The sequence below is a fragment of the Akebia trifoliata genome, chromosome 4, assembly GCF_017979445.1.
Source record: "Akebia trifoliata isolate Shusen 1 chromosome 4, ASM1797944v1, whole genome shotgun sequence".
Taxonomy (NCBI): domain Eukaryota; kingdom Viridiplantae; phylum Streptophyta; class Magnoliopsida; order Ranunculales; family Lardizabalaceae; genus Akebia; species Akebia trifoliata.
The window spans coordinates 21,343,132-21,358,548 of record NC_141378.1 but is presented as its reverse complement, the minus strand read 5'-3'; the positions used below and the strand labels follow the sequence as shown (position 1 = coordinate 21,358,548).

General features: G+C 33.2%; 2 pseudogenes across 2 annotated transcripts in view; both read right to left on the bottom strand.

Moving 5' to 3' along the window:
- LOC147404445 (early light-induced protein 1, chloroplastic pseudogene) overlaps window positions 1-15,417 on the bottom strand; it is a 62,524-nt pseudogene that overhangs the window by 42,284 nt on the left and 4,823 nt on the right. The gene's annotated exons all lie outside the window — the stretch shown is intronic.
- On the bottom strand, window positions 10,998-13,190 carry LOC147404446 (perakine reductase-like; annotated as a pseudogene). The gene is made up of 5 exons (XR_015177184.1): window positions 12,969-13,190; window positions 12,727-12,899; window positions 12,457-12,555; window positions 11,530-11,683; window positions 10,998-11,337 (listed from the first exon to the last, which is right to left on the bottom strand). The product of XR_015177184.1 is annotated as a perakine reductase-like (transcript).

The window sequence follows — 15,417 nt, the reverse complement described above, 5'->3', positions numbered from 1 at the left end:
TTGATCATCATGATTGGTGAGACCTATAGGTAAGTGAAAGACCATCAAGGCTAATGAGAGGAGGAGTAATTGTGATTTTTCATGAAGGTTTTAATGAAGTTATTTGGAATTTAAAGATTTAAGACCAATTTATCCTTAAGGGTCTCCTAATCCCCTATAAATAAGAAACTCATTCAAGGCAAAGAGGAGAAAGCTTAAGTGATCCAAGATTCTATCATTTTTTTTCTTCAAAATCATCTAGCCTACCTAAACTCTGTTAAAATCCTTTCTCAAACACCCAAGAAGCTCTTACAAAAAAGAAAAAGAAGATGAGACCAATATAGGGAGTTAATTCAATTTCTAGTTTTCTTTTATGTAATAATCTCTTCTCCATCTCTTTATTTCCACCTAATTCTTTTCTTTAGTTTCAAGTAATTTCTCTTTGTTGTTTTCTTTAATTTCAAGAAATGTAGATTTGTAGACTTACTAGCTTAGTTTGAGACTTGGGGATAAAGAGTAAAACATCCTAGAGGTAATCTCCTCCTATAAGCCCTCAATAACCTCTTTGAGAGCATTAGAATATATTGCATTTGATTTCATTTATTTTTATGCAATTTAAATTCTTAAATTAGTTGTAATTTAATTTTAGATTAAATATTTTACTTCTTGTTCTTTAATGGCAATAGAGCTAGAGAATAAACCCTCTTAGGAGGTAATCTTCTCTTGATAAGTTCATTCCATTCATACATACTTGCACATACCACAATCTAAAAAGGCTATAAGTTAGGGTGTAGATCCCTTTGGATCCATATTTAGAATCCCTTGGCCAACGAAAACAATCCCAAAAGGGACACAACTCATGCATAAGGTCCCTAGTCCTCTAATAGTGGTGTCCAATTCAATTTTTTTTTTTATCAGTAAGCTAAGGCTATAAAGGGCCCCACCTTTTTATTAAAGCTGCAAATGTCAAAAATAACAAGAATTGATATCCTCCAAAAGGATATTTAACAAATCTATAGGGATATTAGAAGAATTGGAAAAACAAAGAGATACATTCAACCCTCCTCTTCTCGCTAATCAGTTAGCCGCTTTATTAGCTTCTTGTCACTCAAATTTCAGTATTACTGAGTTGAATCTTCTCATAGCATACTTAATTTCTCTGACAAGGCTAATGAGTTTCCAAGGAGTGCTCCATTCTTCCTTTATACCCTTGATAGCCATTAACGAATCGAAATTTATAATAATGTCCATGGTTTCTAAGGTTCTCCACCGTAAGCAGGCTATGGTTTACTACTATCCAAGCTATAAAAGAATATCGCGGAATTTTCATCTTATTCCAAATAATTTTATACCATACTACTTTTGAATCATGACAACGAATCAATTTCCAAGCTGAATTCAAAGAAAAATTCCCATTCGCATTTTTCTTCCAAACAATCCTGTCTACTTCATTCGGCCAAGGAGGATGATGTGCTTCAACCTGATCTGCAATTTTTGCTAATCTGATATCATCTCTAATAAGACCTTTCCAACCATTATTTCCAACAAAATCAGAGACCAAAACTTCAAAATTACTGTTCATTTGGAAGACCGACCTTCGCCCAAATTGATCAATCAAGGAACCACCTTCCAACCATGGGTCTTTCCAAAAGGACATTTTAGACCCATCACCCACTACATACCGAATATGATTCTTAATAAAATCTCGGACCTTCAAGATACCTCTCCAAACTCATGAAACATCATTTGGCGGAATACATCTCCAAATATTACCATTCGACGCATATCTATTCCGTATCCAATTACTCCACATGCTATTGTTATTAATAATTTTTCAAAATAACTTCATGAGACAAATAATATTCCAATCATTGATCCTTCTAACTCTAAGTCCACCTTCTTTAAAAGGTCGACATACTTTAAACCAACTAATAGAGTGAAAAGATTTACTAGAGGAGGACCCATTCCAAAAGAAATTAATCAACATAGACTCAATTTTGTTAATAATCCCTATAGGTAAGAAAAACAAGAGGACGAGTACAATTGAAAAGACAATAAGACTGATTTAATGAGTTCAATCCTACCTGCAAAAGATAAGAACTTCGATTTCTAACCATCAATACGCTTTTGGATTTTCTCAATCAAAGGATAACACATGCATAAAGTCAAACGAGACGAAAGCAAAGGAAGACCTAAATATCGAATTGGGAGATTACCTTCTTTGAATGACAAAGCTTGGAGAATGAGATTTTTATTCGTACACGCTCTACTAAAGAATAAATTACTCTTCTCAACATTGGTATGAAGACTAGAGATATCGAAAAAGTTATCAAGGAGAACTTTGATATTTTTTGCGGAATGAATATTATCTTTAGAAAAAAGGACAATATTATCAGCAAATATAAGATGAGACATAGGATAAAGATGGTTCCTACTAGGAATGGAGATCAAATTATTCCTAACTCTCTCTTCAAGAAGAGAAGAAAACGCTTCCATAACTATAGTAAAAAGATAAGGGGAAATAAGGTCCCCTTGTCTTAAACCATAGTTACTTGGAAAATACCCATAAGATGTTCTTAAGGGCTAAACTAACAACAACAACAACAACAAGAAAAAAAACCTCTTAGCTATGCATATAATCTTTTAAAAATACTTTGAGGTTCAAAATGGTGGAATCCAAGTGGATTTCCAGCAAAGTCCTAGGTTCACAAAAATTTTCAACAAGTACCTACTTTCATTTTTAGCTTGCACACTAACTTGATTTCTTATTTTTCTAACACTAGATTATAATTGATTTTACCTAAATTTTCTTTACATTTCCTTTTATTTTCAAAAATCCAAAAAAGGAATTTTTTTAGTTCACTTTTGGCCAATCTATAGGTGGTTCTTAGAATGGAAGGGACAAGGTGCTTAACACCTTCTTTGTCCCTCAACCGAATCTCTTTTCCTTAGTTTTCTAGATAGACATTTTTCCCCTTATCCTGTGAATATGCAAGTCACCACAAGCCAAGACAAATAGATTTTAAAAAAAAATTTATAGTGTCTATTCACACTTTAATTAAATGATAGCGACTCCTAAACCCGTGTAGATGAGTTCAAACCTTCCCAAAAATTTTGAAGCTCACGTACCTGCATCACAGTTTAGAAAACTTGTTTTTTACATCCATTTAATAAAAAATCATTTTATGAATAAAAATAAAATAAATAAGTAGTCGAATGTATGATATTTGAGCTAGTGGAGCATAAATATCAAAATAATACATGCCATATCTCTGTTTAAAACTCTTAGTAACTAATCTAACTTTAAATTTATTTATTTATTTATCCATTTGCATTCAAATTTTTTCGGTAAAATCAACTTACACTCTATTAGTTTTGCACATAAGGGTAAGTCTGAAAGTACCTAAGTTTGATTTAAGATAATAAAGTTCATCTCAGCATTAATGGCTCATTTCCAAAAGGATGAATCTCTAGAGTTCATAACCACATAAAATGTCGATGGTTCATCTCCTTCTACATATAAAATGAATTTGATAACATTCTTGACTTTATTTTTATCTCCTTCAATGAGATAAACTAGAAAATTGGATCTAAATGTGCGTCAACTCTAGGTCTTTTACTCCTCTTAGGTTCAGGATTTTGTTTATGATGAGAACCTAGGTCACTACTAGTGTTATCTTGAATAGGTTGAGGAACCTATTTGGGAGTAGAATTTTCAGAAATAGCTTCATGAAGAGTTGACTTAGTCTAACCCTCAAAAAAATTTACATTCACAAATTCAATGATATCACCAATGTCTATATCAAGAAAATAATAAGTAAGGTTATTTTAGAAATAATCAATAAACTCACTTGTAGATTTTAACTCCTAACTTTGGTTTCTTAGGACTAGGTTTTCTTCTATAGGCAAGACACCCCTAAATTTTGATATGCCTTTAGAAATAGAGTTCATAAGGAGTAATATTATGTTTCTTTGTAGGAACTTTATTTTAAATGTAACAAACAAACAAATAGCTTCACCCATTAATGAATAAGATAAACATGAACTAATAATCATAGCATTTACCATTTCAACTAAAATTATATATATATATATATATATTTTTTTTTTTTTTGCAAATCAATTTTGTTGCGACATGTAAGAAATCATAACTCGATGAATAATGCCAAGAGTTTCACAAAAATTAATGAACTCAATTGGATAGTACTCATCACCCTATCAAAATGCAAAATCTTAATTTTATAATTAAACTAATTTTCAACTTTTGCCTTAAAGATTCAAATATTTTTTGAAAACTTCATTTTGATTTTCATCAAGTAAACATAAGTGTACTTTGAATAATCATCGATAAAGGTAATAATGTATCTGTTACCTTTACATGTTTGATTTTTATTGTCGGAAACATTAATGTGAATGAGTTTCAAAATGATAGAAGTTCTTTTAATAGATTTAAATGATTTCTTAGCTATTGAACATAGATTTGACATTTAGAAAAATCCTCTAAATTAAATTTAGGATTAAGACTTATATTATTCATACATGCAATTGAATCATAATTAATGTGTCATAATCTATCATGTCATAAACATAAAAAATCAATAATATAAATAACAAAATGATTTTTATTATCTAAATTTCGGTGAATAATGCATTTACAAGAATATTTATAAGCAATAAATACACCATTCTAGGATAAAGTAAGTATGTCTGATTCATACACTAATTTGAAATCGGACTTATTAAGTAGGTCTCTAGAGATAAGATTCTTGATGATATCTGGAATATGGAAGATGTTGATAAGACAGATAGTCTTTCCAAAAGTGAATTTTAGCTTTATGGATCCAACTTCGATAATGTTGAAAAAGCATTGTTGGCCATCTTCACTTTTGTACCTTCTTCACAAGTTACATAACTTGTGTAGAGACTCCTATCATTGCAAAAGTTTTCTATTGCTCCAGTATCAATCCACCAACTATTGTTGTTTAATACAACATTGACTTGTGGATGGGCATAGGACTTGTTCCAACCATTAAATCCTCAGTCACTATTGCCTTTATCTCTTTCTTGAATTGTTTCTTTCGATGCTGGCATTCTCGTTCATAATGATCAGGCTTATTACGATACAAACACTTATTTTTCTTTTTCTTGTTCTTATCTATGTTCTTCTTGAAGGAAACAGTTTTCTTAGATTTTGCCTTTGAATCAATCTTCTTGGTCTCATCACACTCAATTGAGTTTACTTTGGATCTCTTAGATTAGTCATCCTTGTGTTCCTTGTTAAGGGTATCTTCTTTTATATGCAGGTGACATTGAAGAGATTCTAATGTGTACTTCTTCTCCTCATGTTTCATATTTTTCTTATAACTTTTCCAAGATTAGGGAATCTTTGAAATGGTAGCCCCCACTTGAAATTCTTCTGGAAGATCAATCCTAACAATTTTGAGATCCCCAATGATCAATTGCAGTTCATGTACTTGGGACAGAACCTATTTGTCGTTGGACATCTTAAAATCAAAATAGTTACTAATTAAAAAATTTAGATTACTTGCCTCTTTTATTTTTTGTTTATTCTTCAAAATTTTCCAAAGTTCTTTAGCCAAGCCCATGATAGGATAGATGTCATATATTGAGTTGGAGAGTGCATTTAGAATGTGGTTTTTGCAAAGGAAGTCATCGGTCTTTCTTTTTTTTGTTTTTCTCTTAATTCCACACTATCTTTAGGGGTTGTCTCGGGCATAGTTTCAATGCCATCTTTTAGGATGTAGGCAATATTGAGTGTAGTTAAGAAGAAAACTTTTTTCCTACCACCGAGTGAAATGTGTCCATCAAAACTGTCCGGATAAGAGAAATCTTGATTCATTACTTGTTGAGAATGAAAAGTTGATGCCTCCATCGAATTAGAAAATTATCTAAAATTATTGAAAAATGTGTACAAAAATGGAATAATTCGATAAAGAAGATGTTAGGACTTCAAGGCTCGAATCAAGATTCGATCTCTTTTAGACAATTTTCTTTCATACTAGTTATAACCACAATGCACAAAGGGTCTACGAACAATAGCCTCCAGGATACAAAGAACTCTAAACTCAAGTTATTAAATTGGATTTTGTACAATTCGATTTAACCTAAAATACCCAGAGACTATTTAGAAATTGGAGATCCCAAATTCTTAAGCTTGGAGGAGAGCACAAAAAATTGTGGTGAAGAAATTTGATTTCTGGTTAACTTTTTATAACCATTTATGTGTCTATTGACTAAGATTCATGACTCAATGTCTCTTGGTTCAAGAGTCGTTGGATTATGTCTGATCTCATATGTAATGATCCAGATCGTATCCTATCAAAGGTATGTGTCTCGTGCCTTATAATCAACACCTATTGATTGAATGTGTGATATAACGGTTCTAATCGTCTCCGATCAGATACCAATCACGAATCAACATACTTGATCAATCCTGATCGGGTACTAACTTGATCCAATACATTTAATCATTCTCGATCTGATACTAGTGTGATCATGGAGTGTAAATCGCACACGATCCATCAGACGTGACAAATCAATCACAACCATTGGATGCTTTCAAATCTTGAAAAATTTTAAGACTCCCCAGTTCCTCTTAATGATACAAAGTGCAAAGTGTGCCCTCAGCACCTAATCGCCTTTTCGCACGACGCGCGTGCGTTGAACATCACCACTGTAGACACTCCAATTTGAACGGGGCCCACTTGAAATGACCCAAAAATTTAACTTTTCCAATAAAATCCGCCTACAGGGCCTAAAAAGCCCAAATCGTCGAAACTCATCATATTGATTGAGTCAAAGGTTCCTAAGATCCCTAAAGGTCTCATGGACCCACAATGAGGTTTTGCATGCTCCTCACCTTCTCCATCTCTCCCACTCTATTTTCAAATTCGAAATCACCCTAAACCCGTTTAAGACCCACCAACCCTCAATTTCCTAAAAAATCATTTTCCACTTCACCCTAAAATGAGCCCAACCCTAGCCAAGACTCTAACCTAGCCAAACCCTAATCCCATGCAACCCAAACCCTAAAACCTAAACTCCCATCAAAACAAAAGCCCAACACCCTTAAGCTCAAACCCAAAATCCATATTTCTTATCAATATTCATACTCCTAAATCACAACCGATCAAGGTCCATGCAACCCTTGATCATTAAGGGGGACACTTGTCCTCACCAGAACCCATCTCTCAAAAATCATTATACCTAACCTCTTCACCACCCACTACCCATACTACTATCCACACTCCATGTCAATAACCTAACCCCATCACATTCTCTTTAAAACACTCCATACGCCACCATCCCCTCAACTCACACCCCATCTCCTTAATCAACTCACCTAACCAACACACCCACACTCTTGGGACACTTGTAAAATCCCCCTAAAATCTAGCCACCTAACCCCTTACACACCCACACTTGAGACACTTGAAAAATCTTTTACCCTCCTAAAATCTAACCACCTAATTCCTTACACAACCTATTCTTTTAATCAAACACCACACCCCTTCACCCAACCAAACACTCAATCCAAATGAGTTGATAGATCCAACTCATTTGGATCAAAAGCTACCCATTTACCTCCCCTTCCACAAATACTCTCATCTCAACCCTAAATTTCACACACCTCACCCTCAAACCTCATGTCATTTCCCACCTTTCTACCTTTTCACCGCGTCCTACCCTTAAAAGTAACCCTCAAACACTTATAAATATCTCTCTCATCTTTCAAAATAAGGATATCCTATGGAGCCTCAAGAAAAAAACTAAAAAATTTCTTCAACTCTCTATTCTATAAAAAATCTAAGAAGAAGAAGAAGAAAAAGGAAAGTTCAAGCCTCAAGATGGGTCTAGAATAGGGTTTCAATTTACTTTAATTTTCCATTTCTCCCTTCTTCATTTCCCTCTTCCATCTCCCCATCCCTCACTTCTTTAATTTCATTTTTAGAAATCCTCTAAGATGTAATGCCAACCCTCTACTATCTCCGGTAGATCGGACTTTGATTCAAACGAAAGTATAGGCATTGAAATCCCTTTTTCAAGAAAAAATTTTGCCATCTTTAATCCCCATCCACAATTTGCACACACCACAAAAAAATCGTTTCGAAGCTATCAATAATGGGCCCACAATCACGGAACCCATACTTTTTCAAAATCGTGTGAGTTTAATGCAAAACATGGTAGGGTCTCTTATTTCAAAACGTGGTGAGATTAAACCTTTTACACAAAAATTCCCAAATTTCTAACTTTAGAAAAACCAATAACAAAATCACAAAAATAGTAATTTATTTTAAAAAATTCCAGCAACAAGGGACCCCACACCCTTCACAAAATAAGTGAAGACCATCGTCAACAAACCCTCTGCCATGTCCATCCCATGCAAACGAAGTGCTCTTTTATGATGGGGCAAGTACGTGGATGGGAGAGTTAGATGGATATGCTGATAAAACCATTTGAGAAGGGTTCTGGAGTTAGATAGCAGGTTGTTTGTGACTTGAAACAAAGTGCTCATTAACTTCACTTTCTTCTTAATTGGAACTAGAGTTTGTCGGTTCCTAATAGTTATCCTCTTTGGGGTTAAGCAGGTAAGAGAAGAAAGGCCTATGTTACTTGATTCGTGGGTCGCTTGGCTCGAATTTGGGTTTGTGGTTCACTACTCGAGAATGAATCTGGTTCGTAGGGGTAGACAGAGGTGATTTCATTTGAAGGTTTAAGTGACAATTAGGGTGAAAAAGAGACTGAAGATGATGGTATTTAGTTACTTTTCATCAATCTATTAATAAAGATCAAGGTCAAAGGGACATATTGTCAGTTTAAAATTTTAGGGGGATGTCTCAAACATTATCAACATGTGGAGAGGGGCATGTAACATGGCACGAACTGCGAGCAATACCGCAAGTTGGTTCGGTTTGAACCGATTCTCGATTCAGTACCCTGCCAATGAATTAGGTAACCCAGGGAAACACAACAAAGTTATAGGAACAGAAGCATTAAATTTCATTGGTTTTGATTTCTATGGGTGTCAATGTGTTGGTTCTGGTTTCACTCGTAAGTGAATCAGACTCATTAAATTTAATTGGTTTTGGTATCTATTGATTTCAGTTTCGATTATCAAATCAATGGATCAAAAATCGAAACTATCAAAAATTTACTTCTTACTCGGTTTCGATTTGTATCGATTCCAGCTTTCAATTAATTTGATTCTAAGAGACCCAATTCTAATCTGTTCCAATAAAAAGAGATCCAAAATCAGGATTGGTTTGATTCCATCTTAATAGGCATCCATTGACACCCATGTAGATCAAAAAATTTGATGCAAGTCAATTATCCAATTAATCAAGAAAAACCTCTTTTTCTATATGATTTTTATATTAATTATTAGTAATATTTTTAGTGATGATTTCTAAATTCTTATCATCATTAGAATCCCAATTGTGTATGAAATGTGATCATTCTGAGAAGGACATTTCTAGCCTCAACCCACGATTGAGATTCTCCATCAACATGACAGTTAGGATCAGAGGAAAAATACCAATTTCCTAAAGATCAGATTCGACCTTCTAGGGATTAATACAGTTTTTCCTAGGAATACATTTTTCTTGGAGAGTCCGTAACTCCCTAGCATCCCAACGGACATGTTGATGGAGGGGTTGAAGTTAGCATTGTCCTTCTGATAACCATAAGAACGATGCTAAGTTCAGATGCCATGGCTCTTCCACGATGTTTTCCAATTTGAAGTTGCTATACTCTTTTCCACTTCAAATCTGATCTTCAGTTTCAGAATTAGTTTAGCATTGTGAACAAACTGTATCTGATTTGACTTGAATCTTCAAATAATACGTGTCATCCAACAATTGATCAGAAAATTACTTCTCACTAAGTCAATAGGTCGGCTCTGATATGATTCCTAAGATACTTAGAATCAAAATCATTATATTTTTTGCCCGCCAAAAACATAAGTACCCATCAACTCCAATTCTCAAGAGTAGAGTGAGAAAAAAATATTTCAAATTATTCTAAAATCTTTTTCCTTCAAAAAGTCGGTAAATTATCTATAAAATTATCAATTTAATTATAATTTGTTCTACAAAAGGTATAAGTTGATTTTTTTCTAAAGTTAAAATTTATATGGAAAACTGAAGAGCTTTGCATAATATGTATTAATTTTAAAAGGAAGGGAAACCTTAAATCATTTATAATATAAAAAGTGACAAATAAATTGATTTCGAGTACTGCGGATACCCATCAGATAGAACATAATGATTCCAGTTCCAATCGGTTCGGTTTCATTTTAGACCCAATTCTAATTTTCCAATAAAAAGGAAACCTGAACTGGTGATTTCAGTTTCGAATTTGATTCCATTAAATGGGTACCAATTGACACCCTTAGTCCCCATAATTTTTATTTATTTTTTATTTTTTATGATTTAGATATATACTTACATGTTTTGATAAGTATTTGAGATATCCTTATATGAAATTGATTATATACCCTTGAGTATAGTCTTTTAGAGAGATTAATAGAACATGCCAAAATACACTTTGATTTTTCTCCTCCAATCCATCATCTTCAACTCTTATAGGTTATTTTTTTTTTCTCTTTATTTCCAACCTTGAAACCTCTATAAGAAGAAAGGATATTTGGGAAGAAAAAATCAATGTTTTTTATTTTATTTTATGAGATGTTAAAGATGACAGATTTTGGGGATAGAGAGGTCGAAGACAAAGGCATTTAGATAAATTTTGATCTCTCCACTGAGGTCAATGTGTGTGTCATCAATTTAAAAATATAGGATATCTCAATAAGCATTTGCCCATGTTTGCTCTCTACAATTCATAGTAACAATGATAGATTAATGTTCAAGGAGCTAAATTTAATAGGTATTTAAGTTTATAATAGGATTTGAGTTTGATTTTTCATTCTTACGCTTGTGTGTAATCATCCAAAACGTACACACAACATAATCATTCAAAACCAAAAAAAAGGTACACAATTGTCAACCTAATTATTTTACATTATTACACAACAACAACAACATGATTTATTCATAGAAAACTAAATGATTTTGCACTCCACAAGTGAAGTCAAACAAGTACTAGAATGCACTTATCAGATAATGTTTAATCAAAATTCAATGAGATTTTAAGGTATGTTGCTAGTTTTTACTGGGGTATTTGCAAACTTCCACGAATGTAAATTTATCTTCTCATACATTCGGGGTCCTGCCACTTCATCTATCGGCACAGCTTCAAAAACTTCTTTCAAGTCTTCTTTTGTAAGCTTCACCTTCAGGGAGCCAAGGTTATTGTCTATGTTTTTCATCTTAGTTGTCCCTAGATAAACTCAACACATAAGCAAGAAACAAAAAGAACAATCAGATCCCCACTTTTTTAAATGAAGATATCTACAAATGAACGTTCTCTGTTTATATGAGTTGTAGTATTTGTGATCTTAAACTTAAAAGAAACGGTATGCTATTACATCTTAAAGAAGATGCTAGAGATAAGTTTGTTATAATCACTGACCTGGGATTGGAACGACATCGTCACCTTGATGGAGAAGCCACGAGAGAGCAAGTTGAGGAGGAGTGCAACCATGCTTAGCAGCTAAGTTTGCAATTCGCTCGTACAGTAGTTTGTTCTTCTCTAAATTGTCTCCTGTGAACCTTGGATGTGTAGTCTAATCCAGAGTGAACAAAAATGGATGGTATTCATGTAATATATGTATGGAAGTGTGACATATACTTAATGTTGATTCAAATTATATTAATTAGTATCATACATACATACATACACACGCACATATTATACATAGATATGAGGAATGCTAACATCCAAGGCCTCATGGAGATGTTAGCATTCTCCAACATATTCACTTTCTAATAATACCCCTGGTCATTTTGTCTTTTAGTAAAAAAGACAAGGGTATATTAGTCTTTTATATAATAAATGCTTGTCTTTCAATAAATCTTTGTTCACAAAATAAATACATTGATTGTCAAAGTATTACCTGCAAATAAGGCATTTAAATCCAAAGACTAAAATATCCTTAGCATTTATTATGTAAAAGATCAGCATACCCTTCACTAAAAAACAAAACGAGCAGGATACTATTGGAAAGTGAATGTGGTGGAGAACGGCAACATCCTCATGAGATCGTGGATGTTAGCATCCCATATATATATATAGGTTGGCATTTGAAGTCTCTAAAGATAACCAAATATTTTTTAAATGTATGGGTTAGAAGTTTCGAAATGGGCTGATTTTTTGTGAGGATGATTTCTATGATGAGAAGATCATCCTCACCAAAATCAGGCCATTCCGAAACTTCTAACCCCTATTTTGAAAAATGTTTGGCACAATGTTTGAAAAATATCCATTCTCATGGTTCTCTCTATTTAATGAGAAAAAAAATTACTTAATGAGAACACTTCACCAAATCCAAGTTCATACCAATAAACTATTTTCAGGCCAGCTTTCTGTAACCGCCTTTCCACCACAAAAAACCCACGACCAAGAGGACTATATGCCACTATTCCAATACCCAGTTCCCTATATGTCATCAATGAAAATTGAAAAAAACTCAGTATTATCAAGTACAACTATAAATCTCTTTGCCGTCAATGTGTTTAAAGAAGATTTACCACAAACTGATCAACTGCAGTGTGGGTGCCAGGCTAATTACTACTTTAAAGCAAACTAGTATTTGGATTTCGAACTAACCTGCAGAGTGGGACTATCTTTTCTTCAATATCACGAGTCCATAGAGACCATTCCATTTGTAATGCAGTGATAGGATGAACTGCGTGCGCTCTCCTTATTGTTTCAGGACTAGCTTCGGATAATCCAATATACTTTATCTTTCCCTCTTCAATTAACTTCTTAAGCTCCCCCATCTATCTTCCAAAAGTACAAAATTGATCAAATAATCATCCCATAAAGAACAATATCAATGTAGTACTTACAGTGTCCTCTATTGGTACCAATGTGTCCACCCGATGTTGATAATAAAGATCGATGTAGTCTACATCAAGACGCTCAAGGCTACTTTCACAACACATATGAACATATTCAGGTGTCCCACAAACTTTCATGTCAGTCATGTTTGCCACCTTAATACCAAATTTTGTTGCAAGCTCAATTTTGTCTCTAGGCAACTCCTTCAAGGCCTGAAAGGACTTAAGAATTCAAAATCACATATGGAACCTGATAATTCTACAAATTGATGGTATTTACTCTCAATTTATGGTGATTAATTAATGTTAATTTGGTTACTTGAGCCTAATTAGTTAAATTTTTATTTTTGCAGGTGTTGAAAGTTCAAATAGGAGAAAATGCTAAATATAGATTTGGTTGGTGAAGAAAACTTGCAAAAGGATGGGAGAAATTATGGGATAAGTTAAAAGAATAGCTAAACAAGAAAAAAAAGTAAAAGTTTCTTTAAAGAGAAATCCCTACATGTACTCTTACATAAAAGCACCAAAGCCTCTCCTATTTTGTTTCATTCTAAATGATCTCATGTATCTCTTTTAATATCTTTTTATTTCAATTTTCTTCTCTCTATCTTCCACATAACAATTTCTCTCACCTTCCATATATCTTTTCATTCTATTTTTTTATATGTTTCTATTTTGTCTATTTTCATATCATTATTTATTTCTCTAAACCTCTCATTTTTTTTCTTTCTTCTTCCTCTCCAATCTCTCCCCATCTCTAATTTTCTTTATAATTTATTTTAGTTTATTTTTTTCTATTTTTTTTTATTTAATAATTTTAATGGATTCGTCTATGCATATTGTAGGCTAAAATCCTAACTAGGGCTTAAGAGTGAAACTCGAAGATTGTAGTTTTATTTTGGTCAACAATAGTGGATTAATTTCATATTTTTGGATTGATCTGAAGTGAGTTAATTATGTTAGTTTGATTCCATTCCATATTTATAAATAATAAAAAAAATTGAGTTTTTGTTTATAATGATCACATTAAATGATTGAAAAACAATTCTTAATTCATTGTGGATGAATGTTACACTAATTGCTTAAAAAACTCCCATAGTATGTGAATGTCTTACACGTGGCAACTTTAGATTTTTCAAAATAATTTAGCAAATGATTTTTTTAATTTAATTAATTTATCATCCTGTTAGGAAGAATCTTTATTTAAAACTAATTGAAAAAAAAGTTAAATGGAATAAAATTGTGATTTTTTAGTGGATCCTCGATGCCTTAGCACTTTTTAGTTTCTGTTTTAAAATTCGTTTCTTTTTTTATCCATGCGAAATTGTCGAAAAATCATCTTTTATAGTTTAGGTCAATCTTCTTTCACCTCACATGTGTTTTTCGTTCACTTTTTACACAATCCCCATCGGTCGCCCTTGAAATCCTGAGATTTTATTACTTTCGCTACAACCCTGCACTAGTGGTATTTAATCTACACTATTCAGTCGTAGTAGAACCCAACATTCATCTACAAGTTTTTCAAGAGTAAAGATATCATAAGAACGAGTTTCACTAAAATTTAAGTGCTTCTTAAGCACAATTTAGGGGTGTCAATGGGTACCCGATTGCCCAACCTATCAAAACCATATTACTTTGTGTACAATTTTGGTGTTAGTGTAGAAAATGTTGTAGATGACTTCATAAGATGCTTGGATCAAAAAAACCAGGATGAGGAGCCAAATAAAATTGCCTCCGGACTCCCTAACTTTGAGCATTACTTTGTGATTAGTTATCAGAATTAGTAGTGTAAGATACCACTACAAAGCTAACAGTGAGGTCTATAGAGGTTCATTGGTCCCAAGACACATCTCAAAAAGAGGTCTTTTGGAGCTCAAATTTCAGTTATATGTTGTTTTTTTTTTTTTTTTTTTTGCTTAACGTGGGTATCCCCACCCTTCAGGTGAGACTAATCCCACGGTCATACACACCTTCCCCCTCGAAAAGTCCTATATGCAACTGATTGAGTCGAGGGTCAATATCCTAGAGGGTGACCCCAAGGAATTCCTAGCTTCAGGGGGTTTTGAACACTTGACCTACCCTTCCTAAGGAGCTTATCAAGGCTTGGCTTGCCTCTAGGCCAACCCTTGGGGTTTTTTAGTTATATGTTGAAACTTACTACTTTTCAAAAAAAATTCTCTATATGTTTAGCCATTGTGGGATTTTGAGTGTCTAGTTCAGCTAGGAGTCTCTTATTTTAGGGTTAACTACATGTCTAGGTAAGTTTCTAGACTTTTCCATTTTTTGAAATTTTATTATTTTGGGTATATGATTTTAGTAAGGCTTAGAGTTGAATTAATAATCTAAAGCTGTATTTGAGCTCTGAAAATTTAATTGGAATGTGTCTTTGACTTCATAATATCAATTGAAATCTCATTTTCAGAAAATTTATCTACTATAATTTTCCTAATCGATCCAA